The following is an 8,496-nucleotide window of genomic DNA, read 5'->3' on the forward strand; positions in this document are numbered from 1 at the left end:
GTGAATGGCATGTTTTCCTTACATGATCACAGGCCTACATGATTCATTCAGCCATAGAGACTGTGGATACTGGACAGGATCCGAGTTCTGCTGCCAGGCTGCTTGCGCAAACAAAACCGGTGAAGTATAGAGCAGAGAGAGAGAGTCTCTTGCTTTTAATTCAGGGATAAGACAAAGAAATGTAGCTGTTGCTTCAGACATGGAGAGCACTGAGGTCATGTCAGCACACAGAGGTTAACTGAGGGTGCACTGTTCTGGCTTCCAGACATAGCTTTGATTAGAAATGTTTTGTAAAAGAGTTGGGGGCAGAATGGCAGTAAGTTGGTTTGTTTAGATGCCACGTGACAGCACTACATTTTAAAGTGCTGTACTGGACTAAACCAGTTTTCATGATGGACCATGTCAACTATATGGTATCTTGTATACGGTCTGTAGTTTCAAGTAAGGTACTTTATAATTTGGTGATTCCATGGGGTGCATTATCCATCCGACTGATATTACATTTACAATTATGTATGTTAAGCAAAGTAAAAGCCATATTAAGCACTGGCAAAGTGTCCTTCTACACTACAACACCTTGCTGAAACAAAACTATAGAAACCATCATAGAAATTCTAATGGCTTCCACTACAAATACCATTACAAACCATCAGCTAACATTAAACCATTACCATTACCATTATTGGTCCTTAATGGTATCTACTCGACATAACATACCACTAACAGAAGGCAACAAATTACCAGTATAAACCCACAGGGATCATTACAGTTTCCATTAAAACCAATACAATTCCCATTATGACCATTACAAATTCTGGAAAGTTTTCTATTGTTTTTTCAGCAGGGCACTTGGAAAACAAAATTTTGCTGCTCTCATTCCACAATAACTAATTATTTCAAAAAACTTTTTTTTGCATGAATGTGCTTGAAATATCCTTTTTCATGTTAAAAGCTCAACACTTTTACTTTGTGAAATGTTACCCATTTAACAGCCAAATGTAACAGCAGTGTCTGAAAATAAACCTTGTAAAAATTGTTGTATCTAATGTATTAACACATCTTTGAATGCTTAACTGCAGGTTTTCTTATATTCACTATAAAATTCTTTTAAATGGCACCACAATCATGTAAACACCCCTAAAATATAAAAAATGCTGAATGCTACTAATATAAATTGAGAAATATGTCTCAAAGTGCACATTATGCACAATACCTGTAGACCAAATTATCATATATAGCTAACCTCACCGAAGCTCACAAGGACAGCCTCCACAGGAATGAAAATCAAAGATGTTCATCCTAAATGTTTTGCTCCTTATTTGTTTTGGTGGTGAAACAGTGTTCTCACTTGATGCATTGTCCATTTAGAAAATTTAAAGCCTCGTGGAGACTGATGGCTACTTCTCGTCTTATCCATAGAACATCCATCGATGAGCCACAAATGCGAAAAGTGTTTCGCATATCACACTTTATTTTTCATTGGTTCAAGTACATCATCCAGGTATTAGTATTGCACTGCAGCTTGTTGAGTTTCCCAATATGAACCCACTGCTTCCATTAAAACACACAGCACTTGACTCCACCTGAACTATGGACTATGGAGATGGAGGTCCAGTGTTGCAAGGTGTGCGGTATATGTGTGACAAATTTTATCTTTATGCGATTCAACTTTAACATTTACAATGTACACAGTGGCCTGTCAAGGCTTTTACACATTAACATAATTATGTAGAGTACAAGGATGCAATTACAAAATATCTCATTTGTTCCTTGGTGCAAATTGATTAACCACATTATAACTTTACTGTATTTGTTTCATAGTTGATATATTGATATTGCTATTCAGGGGGGTTGGTCAAAATACCTACAATACTACAGTCACAATGAAAATAAACAAGGGCTAGATATGAGTAATTCTGTCTTCGCAAATTGCATAGGAGTAATAAAACTTGCAGAGCTGTGAACTGATCTACATTTCTACAGTGCCTCTTTTAAAAAAAAATTATTGAGAGTATCGCTATCAAGAATGCATTATGGTAAGCCTGACCTGAATGTAGCAAAATGCATCACTCTCTAAAACCCATGCCAACAGAGTTATTTTAGTTCCTAGGACAGGTTAAAACTACTAGCCAAATTAAAGATACGTTTAAATGAATAACATATGGTCACAAGACAAACTAAAATTCCATAACCTTAACAACAGTTACTCAGTGTGTGTGTTTGCATTCTTTGCCTTTTATTTAAACTGTTTTGACAAGAGCCTTATAAGTCCTTTCTTCTGTAGCCAATATCCTCAGGATGTTCTCTCAGTGGTGTGAGATCTTTTCCATAGGGAATATTGCAGCTATGCAGAAGAGATGTGAGACTGAAATAAGAAAGGGATTAACATTTTTAAACTCACTTGAAAAAAAAGGTAAATAAACATCATACATGTGATCTTGGTGGAAGTACACATCAGTAAGTGGTGACTGTACAGTAATTCTGAAGGTTGTTGTTGAGCAATAGTTGGATTGTGATTTGGTTATGTAACAGTTGTTGGGAAATGCTTCAAGCAGCCACTGTGATACTCAGACACTTTGTATCCAATGTTGTTGCAAAAGTTTAAACACTTTCTTGGATGCTTTTATTATTACTAAGAATTTCAAAGAACAATTGGATCATTACACTGAAGTTAATATACACTAAATTGCCTGAGCTCACAGTCAGATATTTATTTTGTTGTAGGTGCCAATTCACTTCTAGGAGTTACATAATCAACATTCTTTCAACATTCCACATTAAAAAAAAAAGGTTTACTTTTTAGTTGAGAGAAATTACATGTTGACAGCCAGAGTGACAGTGATTCTCCAAACTGTCTCCTCATTGATTTCAGTACACGTGCTACACTCATGACTTCATGTGAACTGTGTTTCAGGCATTTTTTGGTAATTCTTCATGTTTTAAATTCTACTTTATCTCAACATGCCTTCACTTTCCCAAAACAGTGAAAGTTAAAGTGACAGAGATAGCAGCCCTTGACCTTGAGGTAGGAGACGATAGGGATGAATGATGGTGTGGTGGATCTTCTTTCACAAGGACTATTTTATTACTGTTTCAATTTTTTTTCTGGATCTAGGGATAGCTAGAGCTTATGTGCATGTAGAACCTCATGGGAGTGTATTGTGTATAAAACTATTCATGGATAAGAATTATTAACAACTGGAGTATTTATAATTCATGATAGGAATTGTAAGGTACACTGTAGCTGTTTACTATTTAACTATTTAAAGATATTTAACCTCATTTTACCTTATTTGACTATTTAACCTTATATTTAACTGAAGATAGACTATTTAACCTAAAGATAGCATTCTGTCTTTAAAATCTCTAAGATTGTAGAAATGTACAGATTTCTCAGAAAGTCAGCATGTTAAATAGGGGATTTTAAAAGAACTTCTTAAAGCAAATTGCAAGTCACTCCAGTTTCTCCACTAGCAGAACTCTGAATTTCAGTTGGATAAACCTTTCTATTTTTCTGTAGTCCTTCTGAGTCCTTCACGTTTCGCTGACTATATTCTTAACCACAGGCATGAGTATTTGCGTGTATCAACATGTGAGACTATGCACTTGGCTCCACCTCATATAGCCTTCCTGGTATCGAACTGGCATATGACTGAAAATGTGGGCGAGTCCTTGCTCCCTGAACATTTTTAGTATGTGATGTAAAGTTTCCATGTAGGCAAAGCATAGCACCACCCATACATTTTCTTAAGGGGTAACCACATGCATTCAAAATCTTCTTATTGCTTCTGTCCAGAGAAATGCTTCTGTCTTCATTTCATAGCCACAGCATTATAGCATCCATATGCAGCATGGATTCAATTCAGAAAACACCTTTCACAGTTTTTATATCTGGTAAGATAAATTGTGCATACAGAAAAGCTAATGAGTGAGTACATTTTATAAAGAGTGCACTACACAGCACACATTCTCATTTATATCTGCTTACAGACAACATACTGTGCATATATAAGTCTCCCCAGTCGTTTCTCTCTCTCTCTCTCTCTCTCTCTCTCTCAAAGGCAGCTGAGGTCACAAGCTGTTTTTTTTCCAGAAATGTTGGCAGGAAGTCATATTGTAGATAGCCTCACAGTCTGAGTGGAAGGGGTGTGTATGAGGCTGATTAATGTCATGTAGGAATCAATGTTTCTCCCCCCCCTTTTTATACTCCTACAGCTATCTTCATTCTTCTGGCATCTCCCATGCCCTGAGGCGACTGCATATTTCACAAGGGCTTTCATTTATTCCAGTTTAGTGAGACCCACAAACATGCCTTGGTTATACCTGGGCACTATTCTGGATTAACAGTAATGTAGATGGGGTGTGTGTATGTGTTTGTGTTTAAGCTGACCTGAGGTAACCTTCACAGGACAGGTGAGAAGACAATATGTATACAGTCTTTACTGTTTGGTTGCAGAGAGATGATTTTGGAGAGATGCAGATTTTGATTTTGATAATGATTTCATTGGGGGGAAAACGCTGAAAAAACACCATATCGTCATCGTGTATTTCAGAGCTCATGTTTCATCTTGTTCCTCTATTCTCAGTAGTAGAATTTTGGAGTTATTAGAGGAATGTGTATGGAGTGTGAAGTGAAATTGTTTTCAGGGTTTTCAAATTACTCAAGGCTTCTATGAATCTCATATTTACTCAGTAATCTAACACTGTCATCTAATGCTGTTGTGCCAGTCGCAAACCCCCACTGACCGCCCACACCCCTCTGCTTTAGCTTTCGATTTCTTTTCTATTTAGGTATAACCACATCTCCTATAGGTGTTCTTGTGTACCTTTCAATTATTACCCAAGTAATAATTACTTGTCAGTTTTAAACTCATTTATAGCAAACAAGCTGTACCACTATTCTAACTGTTTATTCTTACTGTGTAGAAAACTCATTTTCCTAGTTTTGTCTGTATGTCTTAAACTCCTGAATGTTCACTGTGTGAAATAGCACTACAGGCTCAGTGGTTATGCCCATCATTGCTCACTTTCAATGACTCATTTTCCACATCTGTGTCTTCATTTGAAAACCAAATCATGATGACACAAGCCTCAAGTTGATAGGAAATTATAAGCAATGTTATCAGTCTTAATCACTTGTTATGCAGTGTGCAGAAGAAAAGCATACTGATTTAAATTCAAAGCCTGAGGTTGAGACAGGAGTTTGCTAGTGGAGCTGATAACCTTTTATATAAATTTCACTTTTGCTGCATATGCTTGCTATAGGCTTGCTCTAACTCTAATATTAGATTTGTTTTTATGATACTCTCACCCATGTGATCATTTTTCTGTCTTCATATGGACTCTCAGATGATGTTAGAAGATAGTTATAAGAGAACATGAGAGAGCATAGAAAAGAATAGTTTAACCAGAATAATACTACAAATGTTAATACATCTGTATATATAATTAATCTTAGCTCTAAAATAATAATAATAATAAAAAAACAGTTTAATATACGAGAAAAAAAACAAGGGCTTTATAATATAAAACACATTTTAGCATATCAAGTATATAAGTATATATAGTTTGTGTAAACTATATTATTATTATTATTATTATTATTATTATACATTCTTTATCTGATGCATTTAAGGAAAGGCACATGCCGTAGTATCACAAATTACGCAACCGAACAAATAATCAATGTGTAGACTGGGAGCCCCTGATGACCTGCTTACACGTTGAGATTAAAGTTGTTAATGAGTTTGGTATGTGTGATTACATATCTGTCAGTTGTTATGACCCGGTCTAGGTCGGGCCGCTACGGAGCACCTACATATATATATATATATATATATATATATATATATATATATATATATATATATATATATATATATATAGTGGTTCACTCTTCAGAAGCCGGCCAGGCCAAAATAATAAACAAAAATACCCTCTAACTTTACCAAAGAAAACTAACTAAACTACAAGAAAACAAAAATACACCGTCTTCCCTCACTCCTTAACTAACCCAAAACCAGGAGAACAGAAGAATCAACACAAATGGCGCCGACTTCCTACAAACCACTGTCAACTATTTACAGAGGTGACTATTAGTGTGTTAATTAACAAAATAATATATACATATATACACACAAGTGTTTCACACGAATCGTAATGGGGCAGAGCATAAACAAAGCCAAATCAAGCATAGAGTCATACACAGGCGAAAATCACTTCTCTCTACACACAACGCAAAGGAAATGATCTGCCTTAAGATGGAGACTGACGAGGCTTAAGTACACTTCCGGAAACATGCAGACAACCAATCCTGTCGCACAAGACCGGAGCAGGCGTGGACAAGACGTGATCATCCACTAGCAAGCCGGAACGTGACGCATGCAGTGGGCGGGGCCTAGAGAAGATGGAGGAGACAAAAAGAAACCCATCCCACCACCGACAGACACACAAATGGCACATAGAACAAACAGGAATACATTGGATAACGTAACACCCCCTCCCTTAAGAGTGAACGTCAGGTTCACAACTGTCATTAAAATAATACCGAGATAGTGAGTCAGCCACAACATTTTCAGACCCTTTCTTATGCTGAATGGTTATGTTAAACCCTTGCACAATCAAGGACCACCGCATGAGCCGTTGGTTGCTGTTTGACATACGATGTAAAAACATTACGGGGGTGTGGTCTGTAAAAACAGTAACAGGGTCAGCGCTAGAACCAATATAAACTTCAAAATGCTGTAGCGCAAGCAAAAGGGCAAGGGCCTCCTTCTCAATAGTGCTGTAGTTCAACTGATGACGGTTAAACTTGTGCGAAAAGAAGCTAACTGAGTGATCTATGCCCTGAGCATCTTCCTGAATCAAGACAGCACCGGCACCTGTACCACTGGCGTCTACTTCAAGTTTGAATGGCTTCACAAAAGACGGAGCAGAAAGAACAGGTGCACTAAATAACATCTTAACAGCCTCAAAAGCAGCCTTACAGCTAGAAGACCACACAAAAGAAACTGAGTCACGGAGGAGATTTGTGAGAGGCAACACAACATCCGAAAAATTCTTATAAAAACTCCTATAGTACCCAGCCATCCCAAGAAAGCGTCAAAGTTCTCTTTTTGTCTTAGGCGCAGAAAAAGTGGTAATGGACTCAACTTTAGTATCCAGTGGGTGAACAGTACCATGTCCAACCTGTTTACCGAGTTAGGTTACGGTGGCATGACCAAACTCACATTTTGTGAGGTTCAGAGTAAGAGTAGCTGTCTGGAGACGAGCAAACACACGGGCTAACACACAAATATGACTATCCCAGGTGTCTGTAAAAACGACCACGTCGTCAAGGTAGGCTTCACAGTTCTCTACATCTCCCAATACCTGTGCCATTAGCTGCTGAAATGTAGCTGGAGCATTTTTCAGACCAAAAGCCATGACCGTATATTGGAGGAACCTGTCTGGTGTAGCGAAAGCAGAAATCTCAGATGCACTTGGTGTGAGTGGAACCTGCCAGTAACCCTTTAGAAGGTCCAGTTTTGTGACAAATTTTGCATTTCCGATTCAGTCAACACAATCTTCCATTCTTGGGAGGGGAAACAAGTCTGCTTTGGTTAAAGCATTGAATTCTATAATCTGTGCAGAACCTATAGCTTTTGTCAGGCTTTGGAACTAGTAGGCATGGCGAGCACCAGGGACTACAGCTAGGCACAGCAAGACCATTCTCAAGCAAGTAGTGGGTTTCTTCTGTCATAATGGCATGTTTAGTGGGATTAACCCTATAAGAATTTTGCTTAACTGGCGCATTATTATTAACATCAATGTCATGTCTGAGGACTGTAGTACGAGAAGGGGTATCAGAAAAAAAGTGATGGATATTTCTTTAGAAGACTTATTAAATCACCCTGGGCTGGCTCGGACATGTGTACAAGTTTAGACTGGATATTTTCCAGCCATTCAGAGTTTGGTAACTGAGCACAGGGAAAACAAGCCCTACCTAAACTGAGACCATCCACCTCAGGAGAATACTCAGACGGTGGCACTCTCATAGAGGCAACAGCTACTGACATGACAACTGGAACTGAAGAGCCAACATCCATGGTAGCACGAGAGATATAAGGCTTGAGCATATTCACATGGCACACACGAGACTTTCGTTTCCAGTCAGGGGTTTTCACAACATAGTCTGTATCACTCAACTTAGACTCAATAACGTAAGGACCTGAGAACCTAGCCTGGAGAGCAGAGCCGGGTAATGGCAGTAAAACCAAAACTTTGTCACCCGCTTGGAATGTATGCACCACAGCCTTTTTATCAAAACGAGCCTTCATACAGGCCTGAGAGGATGCCAGAGAACTTTTGGCTAACTCAAAAGCAGTATGTAGGTGCTCACGAAAGGAACTAACATAATCTAGGACATTCCTAGTTAGGGGTTTCACCGGACTTGGAGACAGGAACTCTTCCTGTAAAACCTTTAAAGGTCCACGAACAGAGTGCCCAAAGACTAAC

This window comes from Ictalurus furcatus, chromosome 14, assembly GCF_023375685.1.
Source record: "Ictalurus furcatus strain D&B chromosome 14, Billie_1.0, whole genome shotgun sequence".
Lineage (NCBI taxonomy): Eukaryota > Metazoa > Chordata > Actinopteri > Siluriformes > Ictaluridae > Ictalurus > Ictalurus furcatus.